At 42.2% G+C, this 13,581-nt stretch overlaps 1 protein-coding gene across 1 annotated transcript in view; it reads left to right on the top strand.

The window, feature by feature from the left end:
* Positions 1 to 13,581, top strand: part of ELK3 (ETS transcription factor ELK3) — a 46,081-nt gene that overhangs the window by 16,018 nt on the left and 16,482 nt on the right. The window lies entirely within an intron of this gene.

Genomic DNA, 13,581 nt, shown 5'->3' on the forward strand with positions numbered 1-13,581 from the left:
AGATACTGAATATTTTGAACAATTCCTTCATGACGAATACCTCATGAAGAAACTAACTGTTTCTTCTGACCTATAAAATATAAACAAAACTGTGGCCTATGCCCTTTTTCTGTCTGCAGTTGGTGTTTAATGAGAGATTAAACTTCATTTAAAAATTCAGCCAACTAGGATTAGATTCATGTCCAAACAGCCATGTACAGGTGCCCAAGTGCTTCTATGTGCTCAGCAGGGCTCTTTGAACTTTCCCTTCTGAATACTGCGCCTTGTTCTTCATTGGGCCATATTTCAGAGTGGCCTTTGTACAGGGAGCTATGTTGGAGAGGGACATTCAGGTGTGTGTGCTCCTGTTCATGCCTGCAAGCACTGCCCATAACATTTTCCATCTCCACCCCTTCTATAGGGAAACAGTGAATGTGTAACACAAACCCAAAGAAAGAGAACCACCAAGGCTCACTTCTTTAATGCAATCTAAGATGGATTTTAGTTTTGCAGTACTAATATAGAGTTATTTGGCTTCTCGCAGTGCAGTCCTAGCCATGTCTACTCACGTTCTGTTGAATTCAATGGGGTTTAGTCCCAGCTAAGTGGGGTGAGGACTGCAGCTTTAAAGACTAGCACATTTGTTGTGCTGTGAGCTTGAGTAGGCAGATGCAAAACATCTGAAGCAGTGCTATATTAGGTTTGTTCACACGTTACACCAAACATAGGTGTGAGCTGTCTCTATACAGGTACATCTGCTTGTGTGAAAGAGTATATACATTGGTTGATTTGTTCAGCTCGGCTGTCGTGTACACAGGTACACAGATTGTACACATGTTGAACATTGCATGTAAATCATTGTATGAGTGTACAGCTCAAACTATTTGTGTACACTCGTTCAATCCCAACAGAGGGCTTTGCAGTGGCAGCCAGGAATATAAAACTTAAAATGCTTACACAGGACTTTCCCCTTTACATGCTTTAACAACCCTTGGGTTGAGCCTCCAGTGACATCAGGGATGTTTCTATACTTGAAAAGTACAGCCTACGCTGTGTAATATTTCTAGCACTGATGGACAGACTTGTAAAAATGTGTTGCCCCATTTAGCCTGTTTACTGTCAGTATAGCAAGCCGCCTTCTGGTGCGAAAAACTGTGGGGAGGAGAGTCCAGAGGGGATGGGGAGAATAGAAGCTTCAAAGTCTATGTGAAGTATAGATTTGTCAGTGAGGAAGGAGTGTAATAAATATTACTCAGGGAACAACTAAGCCAGGGGTCTGCAAACTTTTTCAGCAGGGGGCTGGTCCACTGTCCCTCAGACCTTGTGGGGGGCCGGACTATATTTTGAAAAGAAAAAAAATGAACGAATTCCTATGCCCCACAAATAACCCAGAGATGCATTTTAAATAAAATTACACATTCTACTCATTTAAAAACACCAGGCAGGCCCCACAAATAACCCAGAGATGCGCGGACTGGATTGAGAAGGCGATTGGGCCAGATCCAGCCCCCGGGCCTTAGGTTGCCTACCCATGAACTAAGCTGTCGTATACAAGTAGCAGTTACTGGTTTCCGTTTCATCCTGATCACATCTAAGTTTTCCATGTTTAAAGAAGGGGTAGCCATCTCAAGTTTTATGTAAGTCAGCAAAATAATTATCTCTCTGCCACACGGACATGAGAAGAATACAGCAGAGATTCATGTGGAAAGAATAAAGATACAGGCTGGCTTTGAACCTGGAACCGAATGCTGTGCCAATATGCCACAGATGCTCACCACATGAGCGGGGCAGGAAGCAAGATGAGCCTGTGCGCATTTTTATTTCCATCCCATGATAGATTTTTGGAACCAGTATAGATTTACGGGCTTTTTGGTTACCCTTTGAAACATCTGAACAGGTTGGATTTTAAAAGCCTTAATGAGGAGGAACCAGCAACATTTCCTTCCTGCTGAAGGCAGTTTCCCCCATCTAGGAAGAATAATCTGTTTGCAGACTCAAGCCTTTATGTGAGGCTTGCATTGCTTGAGGAGACCTGGAATAGCAAAGATGCAGAGAGTAAAAAAAGGAGCAAACCCTACATTCAGCATCCTATAGGGTGGTATGTAGGGCAATTCTTGCTGGGCTGGGTTTGCATGCACATCTCTTAAGGGATGACTCGTTAAGTGTGTGATTATTTTTGTTAAGTGGTATAACATTTTTATAAATAAAAGTACTGGTGTAGCAAAAATGAACTGATAGGATGCTGTAGAACAGCACAGACTCCACTACCACCACCTCTGGGCCAACAGGGATCTGGTATAGTCAACGTTAACAAGGCTGACCATCTAACTGGGGTGCATTGTTGGAGGTGATATTGCAACAAATACAGCTATTGAAGCTATCAAAATCTTGACTGAAATAATCTGGAGGCAGAAGAATTCAAAAGGTGGTAGGGGAGAAGAAGAAAAAGGAAGAAAAACTAAAAGGAAGATAGTGTGTAGGGGAGAAAAGCATAACATTTTGAAATATCAGTGAGCAAATTTCAAGCATGCCTGTGAGATTAAGGGAGAGGGGAAATGTTAAAGCTAAGAGGAAAGTATATTCAAAGTTGAATAGGGCAAGTTTAAACTGGCAGAAAATATAAGAAAAAATGACAGGTACTTTAATTGTCTTTAAAAGCAGCATTTTGAACATCGCAGTTTTGGCTATGGAAGGCACTTCAAAAGCCATTCAGTACCTCTTTATATATTAAGTCAAAACTCAAGTCACCCCTAACATTGATGTATATGGGCAGAGTAATACAGGGGCATTTTGTACATACTTAAACCGCTTCATCTTTGACACCAGGTTCTTCTGCCCCTCTCATCTTTTAAAAGTGTTATGCAATAGGGGAATTGATGAACATTTTGCATTTCTAGGGTTTAATCCAGGGGTCAGCAGACTTTTTTAGCAGAGGGCCGGTCCACTTTCCCTCAAACCTTGTGGGGCGCCAGACTATATTTTGAAGAAAAAAAATGAATGAATTCCTATGCCCCACAAATAACCCAGAGATGCATTGTAAATAAAAGGACACATTCTACTCATGTAAAAACACACTGATTCCTGGACCATCCATGGTGTGGATTTAGAAGGCGATTGGGCTGGATTTGGCCTCCGGGCCTTAGTTTGCCTACCCATGGTTTAATCTCTGCACTAGCTTTTTAAGGACATAGCATGGGGTTTTTAAGATTTAAGCCTCATACCTAATCACTCATCTTTTCACAGCAGTTTTACTGAAAGCATACTGTGCTGCATACATACATGATTGATAGGCTCTAAAGTGCTACAGGCAATGCATTTAACTTCTGCCTGGAAGAGTTTAGTTCAGCTTGAAAGTTTACTGTCTTGCTTAATCAGTTGCTCCAACAAAAGACACAATATTCCAAATAGCTCTAGAACCTTTCTGTGTTGTTGCTGGTTTTCTGAAGCCATCTTAGAAAACTTATCAGGAGTTGCAAAGAATTCTTAAATGTTTCCACTGGGTGGTGCTGCAGGAATTCCTACCTTTTAACTAATATCTGGCTTTCCCAGAAAGACGCCTCTGAAATATAATAGGAGGAAGTCCTGATTTAGATTATACAGTGTCATCATATTGGGGCGGGGGGGGGGGCAGGCATGAGGATGCACTGACTGGGAAATGATGCAGTTCTGGGTATGGAAAACAGGATCATCAAATATTGTGTCAGTTACCAGAGAGAGAGAGAGAGAGAGAGAAAATTTGCTAAAGCTCAGTGAAATCTATCTTAAAACCCACAAGAGAATTACCGGTTTAGATGAAAATCTGCATTAATAATACAGAGATGTACCTACTTAGGACTCACTTTACTTTGTTATAAACTGTTTTTAATGTTATATTTTAAATTGTTGTGTCCTGGGCGGGTAGTAAAATCAAAATATAGTAGTTATGGTATATACTGCACATGTTACACATTTCCTTGCAAGTCCAACTTTTAACAGTTGAATCATACTGCGTGGTCCCTCCTCTTGTATTCTGTAAAGCACCATGAACATTGATAGTGAGATGAAGATGAGCCCTCACCCCGCAAAATTCAGTATCCAGTAAAGAACAGATTCCCTGGGACCTACAATGCTTACATGAAATCTCTCCTCGCATCCACAGACTGCAGTGGAGTTACATGGGAAATGCCCTGTCCCCAAATCAAAATGGTAGCTATTCATTTGTAGTCAGCCATTCAGTGTGAAAATAAATGGTCCCTCTATTTACTTTCCTTTAGGGATCTCATTACTTACCTTAACTATTTATTCACCACTGCAGGCCTTTGTCTTGCAGAGGGTGAGAAGGGTGTTGAAATTTTGTCTTGCAGAGGGTGAGAAGGGTGTTGAAAATACCTGAGAAAGTATTATCACATGCCACAGTTTCCCATTCAAAAGAAACTACAAATCACATTGGTCACTCCCACTTCCATACTATCAAAGGAAAACCTGTATTTTGGATAGCTGTCGGGTACATGGGCCAGGGGTTTTTAAAGATGCATGTAACCACAGCAATAGTATTTGCTGCTGCATAAGGTGAGAAAACGCCAGAACAGGAAAGATCCAGGAACCAGCGTGGTCTGAGCAGTCTGCATTGTTGACTTCCTCTTGCCGCAGTAGGAAAGCCCTACCTTTTCCTGGGGATGTGCTTTCCATATGCTTGTGTGAGATTGTATCCAACTGGGAATAGGGGCAGCTGTCTTGTGAACATGTCCTTATTGTGACATATAGATATTATGCAACTGCCACAGGATGCATCACGTATATGAAGGTGTTTGTGTGTGTGTGTATCTGTGGAAAACACTCCATGCATCTAACAAAGTGAGATTTTGCCCATGAACAGTTACGTACGCTCAATAAATCTCTTAATTTTTTAAGGAATCACAAGCCTCTTTGTTAAGTTTACATTAAAAAAAATATTTTACAGAATAAGCATTAATCCTACTCAAGATTAAACCCCACTGAACATACTGGACACAACTAATTTAGATCCATTAATTTACTTGGGTTTACTCTGAGTATAAATTAACACACCCCTGTATGTTAATTCCCATCAGTTCCAAATTGAACATTTTCATACTAAAAACCTAGTGCAACTCTGTGAAGAAAAATGTATCCTTTTTTTTCATTATTCAGCCTCATGTCGTTTTCCCCATTCTCCACCCCACCCCAATTTCATCTCTAATTCATAAAATCTGTAAGCCAGATCTGTAAGATCATTTCCTCGGTGCTGGTTTGTCCAGATCAATAAATGCTAAAGGGAGTGGCAAATGCTATTGGAACATCTGTGCATAATATATATTCAAGGAGGAAAGCAAGTGCCTGAGCCATACTTAAAACTATGATTCTGTATTGAGATGCTTCAAGGGTGAGAAATAGGAAGTGGTTGGGGAAAACCCAGCATTTCTGCCAGATGGGGAAAACTTATTTACTTAGATAAGTGATCAAACATTCAGCAAAGGACGTTAGGCTGATAATTTATTTGGGGGATGAGGAACCTGTGGCCTTCAAGATGTTGTTAGACTATAATTCCTACCATCCCAGGTCATTGGCCATTGTGGCAGAGGCTGATGGGAATTGGAGTCCAACGATATCTGGAGGACTCCACACTGGCAACCCCAGATGTGAGACAAGTTAAGGAAATATGTATTAATGGCACAGTTGACTTACTATGTCAAGAGGAAAGGGGGGAAACTAAGTTGGAACAAATTTAACAAAAATTGGTATATGCCTTGAGTACTGCAGAAGCGGTATGATATTCAAATACACAACATTCCGCACACACCAATTTATATACAGTGGAACCTCGGTTTTCGAGCGTTTCAGAAGCCAAACGTTTTGGAAGCCAAACGCCAAAAACCCGGAATTAATTGTTTCCGTTTTCGAACGCGCCTCGGAAGTCGAACGGCTTCTGCTGCGTGTTTTTCTTTTTCCCCCTCAATGGATTTTGCCAACTGCCCATCGCCCCTCAGTTTTTGAAGATTTCGGAATTCAAACGGCCTTCCGGAACGGATTACATTCAAAAACTGAGGTTCCACTGTAGTTTTATTGCTTATACATATTTTGTCTGAATAACAGAAATGTAAGCATGTATGTTACTGATGTTGTTCTAAAAGCATTTTTCTTTCCTCGGGAGATGAGCTTTTTCTAAGCTTGGCTTTTAAGTCTCGGAAACACCCAAGGACATGGCGTTTTTGCATATTGATGCTAAAATAAAGGGGGAAGACACGCTCCATTCAGTTACACATTTGTAAACTTATTCAGATTAGCGCTCCATGCAAAATTTGAGTTTTGTTTGATTAGTTTCAAGGTAGTAAAATTATCTGGTTTTCCCCCCTTATGTAGCCCAAATGAGAATGACAAACTCGGTAGAAGCTGGATTGGCATTTAAGGGGTTAATGGAAACCTGCGGTGCTTTAGCAAAATAAAGCCAGAGCTGAGATTACAAACAAGGACAGATGTAGAAGGCCAGGTTTCCTCTGGTCCGTTTCCCCCTGTTTCCTGCCTGCAGCCTGCAGAAAAAGAGGAAGCGAAGTGAAGCTAACAATGCCCTACGTCATTCAGCTGGAGGGGGGGGGGGAACAGGGGGGAAAGTTCTGCTAGACACAGTCGAGATTGAGCAGCGATAAATGGATATTCACGCACTAATACCCGAGAGCTTTTTAGAGCGCCTGGAAGAAGAAAAAAAGAGAGTGGAAAGTTGTATCCTTGGAGAGATGTGCACATACAGACACACACTCACGCGCACACACACACAGACAGACATTAGCCGTGCGCTAGGTAGCTGGAGAAGCCCTATTTCCTTTTGCAGATGTGCATGTAATAATGGCTCGTTGCATCAAAGTTAATTTACCTGCCCTGGGCAGAGAGTGTCTCCTGCCTCCCCCTTGGAAAAGTTTTGGCTCTAGAACAGGCTTCCTCAAACTCAGCCCTCCAGATGTTTTTGGCCTACAACTCCCATCATCCCTAGCTAGCAGGCCCAGTGGTCAGGGATGATGGGACTTGTAGTCTCAAAACATCTGTAGTCTCAAAGCACGCTGGGAATGTGTCTTCCTCACATGGCTAGGATGGGGAAAGCTCCCTCACCCAAGGCATGAGCGCTGGGACCTCTCCTTGGGAAAAGGAATTCCTCAGCCCAGGTCTGTGGCAGCTGGAGGGAGGGATGCTGCAGAGGCACGTCTACAGCAAGCCTATTCAGAGAAACTCAGTTGAGAAACTGCAGAATTGAGCTTTGCTCTGAGAAAAAGTACAAGAATCACTGTAGTAAATCAGTGAAAGTACAGTGGTACCTCGGGTTAAGTACTTAATTCGTTCCGTAGGTCCGTACTTAACCTGAAACTGTTCTTAACCTGAAGCACCACTTTAGCTAATGAGGCCTCCTGCTGCTGCCATGCCACCAGAGCACGATTTCTGTTCTCATCCTGAAGCAAAGTTCTTAACCTGAAGCACTATTTCTGGGTTAGCGGAGTCTGCAACCTGAAGCGTATGTAACCCGAGGTATCACTGTAGTATGCAGGCCCAAAGATCCCCCCCCCCCATGTGAAATCAGGGCAAGCAATGAAACATTCTAGCCACAAGTGTGAACAAATCTGCATAAACTTAATGAATCCTCTCACATACCTGGCGCATGTTAGCACCTCTAATTTGGCCATTTATTGCTCCTTGAGAGCGATGGGTTCCCTCCAGGAGACATGTTCCACTTTAATTTTAAAAAATGCAAACCCCCATTTGCATTTCCTGATAAATCCAAGCTCAACCCTTGCTGGGAGCAAAAGTTACCCATTAAATCATGCGATCTAATTGGTTAAGGTGCCTGTGTGGCGGGAAGCCTAATCGCCATCACTCATAGCAGCTTATACTTGTGCCCTTTTATATTTAATGTCACCTGTGTCAGGGAGGACTTTGGTCTTTAAAATTTGCAACCTGTGCAAGGCCAAAATCCCCCCCCCCTTCTGTTCTGCTCAATTCACCATGTCATAGTTGTGGCATCCCCAGGCTTGGTGCCCAGTGTAGTGGAACTGGTCACGCTGCCCTAAATCTGTGTCTTACCTCTGCCCATCCAGGACATTAACAAGATCACTTTGCAAACATAGGGACTTAAACCACTGTGGGGCTACCTTTGAGGGTGACCCGGAAACTACAACTAATCCAGAATGCTGCAGCTAGACTGGTGACTCGGAGTGGCCTCCGGGATCATATAACACCGGTCCTGAGAGATCTACATTGGCTCCCAGTATGTTTCCAAGCACAATTCAAAGTGTTGGTGCTGACCTTTAAAGCCCTAAACGACCTCAGTCCTATATACCTGAAGGAGCGTCTCCACCCCCATCGTTCTGCCCGGACACTGAGATCCAGCACCGAGGGCCTTCTGGCGGTTCCCTCATTGCAAGAAGTGAGGTTGCAGGGAACCAGACAGAGGGCCTTCTCGGTAGTGGCGCCCGCCCTGTGGAACGTCCTCCCATCAGATGTCAAGGAAATAAGCAGCTATCCTATTTTTAAAAGACATCTGAAGGCAGCCCTGTTTAGGGAAGTTTTTAATATTTAATGCTGTATTGTTTTTAACACTCGATTGGGAGCCACCTAGAGTGGCTGGGGAAACTCAGCCAGATGGACGGGGTATTATTATTATTAATTATTATTATTATTATTGCTGGTGCCCATCTATTTCACAGCCTTTTCAGATACTATGTTCTGACAAATGGTCCTTGCATTTTCTCTTCAATTTCATTTATTCATCCCCGCCCCTTGTATTTATAACCTGGCTTGCTTCCAGGATGATGCCCATACATGCTACTTCCAGAGGGTCACCCATCCAGTCACTGACAAGACCCAGACTTGCTTACCTTCAGTCAGGTGGTGGCCTCATGTACCATCAGGCTATATCCTGGGGCTTCTAGAAGTGTGTGTTGTTTTCAGCTGTGCTACAGCCATTTACTGTATCATTGGTTTATTTGATGACAGGATTTTAAGCCGTTCCGTAGAACCTTCATGACTGGAGAATAGGACAGAATGATACGGAATCAGAATAAATATCTGGATAACCTACCATCACAAGGGAATCAGTTGTCCTTGTTTACATGCAGTTTAGGAGGACTGCAGAAATCTCTGCAGAGCAGTTTTAAAGTGGCACATTTTCAGGTGCCGTGCAGGGAGTGGTGAATCATTTCATGGTATTCAGGCAAGCTTGTAGCTAAGAGGTTGAGCAGGGAGAAGCAATTTATATGCCCTCCCCTTAATATAACAGATTAGAAGTATAAACCATTAACCATGAAACAATAATATTAGCTACAAGTGGATCCAGCAACAAAATGTTGCAGGAAGAAACGTTCCTGCTCAGTCAACCGCCCGGGCTCTCCTCCACAATATTTCAGACCGATTTCCAATTAGGCGGTTGTATTTTGGGAGTTTCCCCATGGTGGGCTGAAATTAAAAAGCTTGATAAAAACCTGAAAAGGGTAGCAATTCTGTAATGATGGCTTCCTGGTTCATGACAGTTGTAGTTGGTCATTATATCTGAACTGGTCAGACTCTAGTTACTGCTTCCTTTTGCTTCCAAGCCAGAGAGGCATTGTGTGAGTCCCCATCTTCCCCCTCACCCAGATGTATTCCAGAGTGTTGTGGGGACCTCAGAGCAAGTTTGGGGCATGTGGGTGGAGAGTTCAGTTGAGTGAGCAGAAGTCATTCTACTTGTGGAATGACTCCTTTGGATGCTGCGCCACAACTGGAAAACCAGTTTGAAGCACCTTTTCCAATTCTTGTTTGGAGAAAACAATGGGTTAAAGCAGGGATGTGAGAGACCTGGCGCCCGGCAGATGATCGATGACAGCTTCCATAAGCTGCCTGGGGCTGGTAGGATGGAAGCCACAGATCCCCCTTCATTGTGACAAGGCCATTTTACTTCTATGTATTCCCTAACCAAAATCTACGGCTGTGCACAGACTAACCTGTCTGTAGCACAAAAAGGTTGTGTTTCCCCCCTCGATCCAGAATTGTTCCTGTGCATCCTCAATATGCTGCTTTCCATCTAGATTGATTCTAGATACAAAAGTGGGTGTGGTAACTTCAGGGGTCAGCAACCTTTTCCAGCCGTGGGCCAGTCCACCATCCCTCAGACCTTGGGGGGCGGACTATATTTTTTTTGGGGGGGGGATGAACGAATTCCTATGCCCCACAAATAACCTAGAGATGCATTTTAAATAAAAGGACACATTCTACTCATGTGAAAACACGCTGATTCCCGGACCATCCACGGGCCAGATTGAGAAGGCGATTGGGCCGCATCTGGCCCCTGGGCCTTAGGTTGCCTACCCCTGGGTTACTTGATAAGCCTTTGAAAACCCTTCCCTAGAGTCAATTATCCACACCTTTTCTTCCCTGTACGTGCCCCAGGGGAATGAAGAAGGAAATGGGTGGTTGTGATCTTGGCTTATATACCCACCCACAACAAAGTTGGGCAAGTGTGGACACCCCCCTCCCCCCATTTTATGGATCTCCAACATCTGTTTACTTCTGTTTTCAAATGCACACACCATATGAATCAATCTGCAATAAGTTTTTATTTTTGCAATGAAACCAGTTTCTCAATGAGCGCTTTTCAGAGACAAAAATGTGCAATAGATCCATATTGTTTGTGGACTACAGAAAAAAATACTTGGTCTCCATTGATTCTTCGATAAAATGTTGCATGTACGTAGCCTATGATTGCTTCATGCATGCTTGAAAATTAATATGTGGACGTAATAACATAAGATGGTTAACAAGAATCATATGGGCAAGGTGCATTTTCAAATACCGTAGTACTTTTTTTTAAGGTGACAGGGATTTTTCTTTGAAAGGATCTACCAGCAAAATGCTCAATGGATGCATTTATACAATTATCCTGATTTTATACTGCACCAAAAAAGGACTTCTCTGGAAACACTTAAGATGTGCATAAAAACATTGTGTGACATAATGAGAGCCTGGGCTTTACAAGTGCCAAAATATACATATAGTTGAGCCTAAAAATACATTTTACATAAACTTATATGGGTTTCCTCATGAGTCTGGAATGACTCGCCATGAACCTGTGCCCCATCCCACACTGCAGTAATAAGTATTGCATAGATGGGAATTATGGAATAGACATTCTTGCTTCTTAGAGGGAAATATTTAAAGCGTTTGTTGTTGTTTTTTAAAAAAAGGAATGCTAGTGAAACAAGTGTGGGTAGGTGAGACAGACAGACAAACAAACAAACAAACAAACAAACAAACAGAGAATGAAGTGTTAAATCTGTGGTGTGCATAAGGCAGAAACGAACCACCCTGCTATTTTGCACGGAAAGTCATGTAGCCACTCTCACTAGTTATCCAGATTATGTTCTGCCATAATGAGATAATAGTTGCTCATATTGATTAAGTGGTAGAGAGTTTGCATGCCTGCCCATAGTGAACTACTTTAGAGTTGAGGAATTGAGAATGGGACAATTCCAAGCTGAGGTCCTCATAGCCTTTTTTCTCATATTGGTGAAATTGGAATACAGTGGTACCTCAGGTTACATGCACTTCAGGTTACAGACTCCGCTAACCCAGAAATAGTGCTTCAGGTTAAGAACTTTGCTTCAGGATGAGAACAGAAATTGTGCTCCGGTAGTGCGGCAGCAGCAAGAGGCCCCATTAGCTAAAGTGGTGCTTCAGGTTAAGAACAGTTTCAGGTTAAGAATGGACCTCCGGAACGAATTCAGTACTTAATGTAGTAGCAACCCATCTCAGAGGAGTCTTTGATTCATATCTTGTGATGTGGGAATATTATGTACCCCATGTCTTCCACAAGGCTGTTCCTATGTGTGCATGCACCTCAGGTTAATAAACCTGTGTCTGTACGTGAGTCTGCATAATGCAGTTACAAAATTTCTCAAAAGAATTAAAACGTTTAATAACATAGAATGTGTTTTTCTAGTAAAGAAAAAGGGTTTTTAAAAATTCTGCTTATAAGGCTGCACTAAAGCCTGATAGGTTTGCAAACAGAATCCTGTGGGATGATTCCTTGTGCACAGCTTCAGCTGGGACTTTGCAAGGAAGAGTTTGAAATTATTCAGTGCCAATGTGGAAGAGTTACAAGAAGACTCAGAAGTTGTGTGCCACCTAGTGGCAGATACAGAAAATATGCACATAAGGCCACTTTTTATAAAAATAAATACAGTGGTACCTCGGGTTAAGTATTTAATTCGTTCCGGAGGACCGTTCTTAACGTGAAACTGTTCTTAACCTGAAGCACCACTTTAGCTAATGGGGCCTCCTGATGCCGCAGCGCAATTTCTGTTATTTCTGGGTTAGCAGAGTCTGTAACCTGAAGCGTCTGTAACCTGAGGTACCACTGTACTGTATTTCAAAATCTACAGCAGGGCAATGCCTTTATTGGGACCAGAGAAAATGTCACAGAAGTGTGGCAAGCTTCCAGGTTCTCCTGAACAACCTTCATCGGGTATTGTACACAAAGCAGAGGGAAGCAGAGAAGTACAACAATTAGGCTTAAGTAGTAGGCAAGTGGTTAGTTTGTAGACTCACTTCTAAGGTAGAGACTGTAGATATACAGATATTCTGAAATCACATTATTTAGAATGATCTTATATTTTAGACTGACTGGAAGAAGTACGAATATGTCTCCCTTTGAATATTACCTTGCTTATATATTGCTTTAACTGCCTTACTAATAGAAAGACAGTTAGAAATATATTGCTTTAACTGTCTTACTAATTTACTTTTTCCTTGTTGTATAAACAATAGATGCTAATTCTTTGTAGATCTTTGACATTTGCACAGATACGGGTTTTATTTATTTAAATGAGCTTTCCCTCTACGTTGAAATGTTCTCAAAATGGATCACAAAATAAATAACTGCAAATAAGAAAACAAGAAAACACCAAGCAATTGTGACCTTATAGACCTTCCCCGTTCAACTTGAGGAAGGTTGGGGGTTGAGAAGAGGGTGGTACGTGTAAGGATATTGGGGGCAGGGTTTTTTGTGTGCCCCCTTTCCATACTTAATTGAAGCATATCATGTTATCCAGAATTTCAGTACAAGATTGGTTGCGCACAGTATAGGCACCTACCAGTCTCATCACTATTAAGTAATATTTGTACAAATTACTCTGGTTGATAGTGTATGTTGAACACAGCTGGTCAGATGTTTGAACCAAGACATTCACATGGTTTGTCACTTTAAAGTTTAAAATCAAGTATGGTTTAATTTGAACATGTTCTTTGCTCCTCTCTCGCTCCTTCCTGCAGGGGAAGAAACAAACCAGAGCCTGGCTTTGTGTTACATGCAGAACAGCACTTGTAGTTTGTTGCTGCAAAACAAATAGTGAATAGTAAGGCAACAACAACTATGTTGTCTTACTGTGCCTGTGGTTTGTTACAAGGAAACAAACCATGAGCGCTGGTTCATCACAAAAAGCTAGCATCTTGATTGTATCCCCCAGGCTGAAGAGAGATAGGAGCCAAACACCTGCATTTTAGCAGCATCTACCAGCTTGTTCACATTAAGCCATAATTTATTTTAAACTAGGGTTTATGTACAAATAGGGGCATCATTTCATTCTGTTAGCA

This window comes from Podarcis muralis, chromosome 10 (genome assembly GCF_964188315.1).
Source record: "Podarcis muralis chromosome 10, rPodMur119.hap1.1, whole genome shotgun sequence".
Lineage (NCBI taxonomy): Eukaryota > Metazoa > Chordata > Lepidosauria > Squamata > Lacertidae > Podarcis > Podarcis muralis.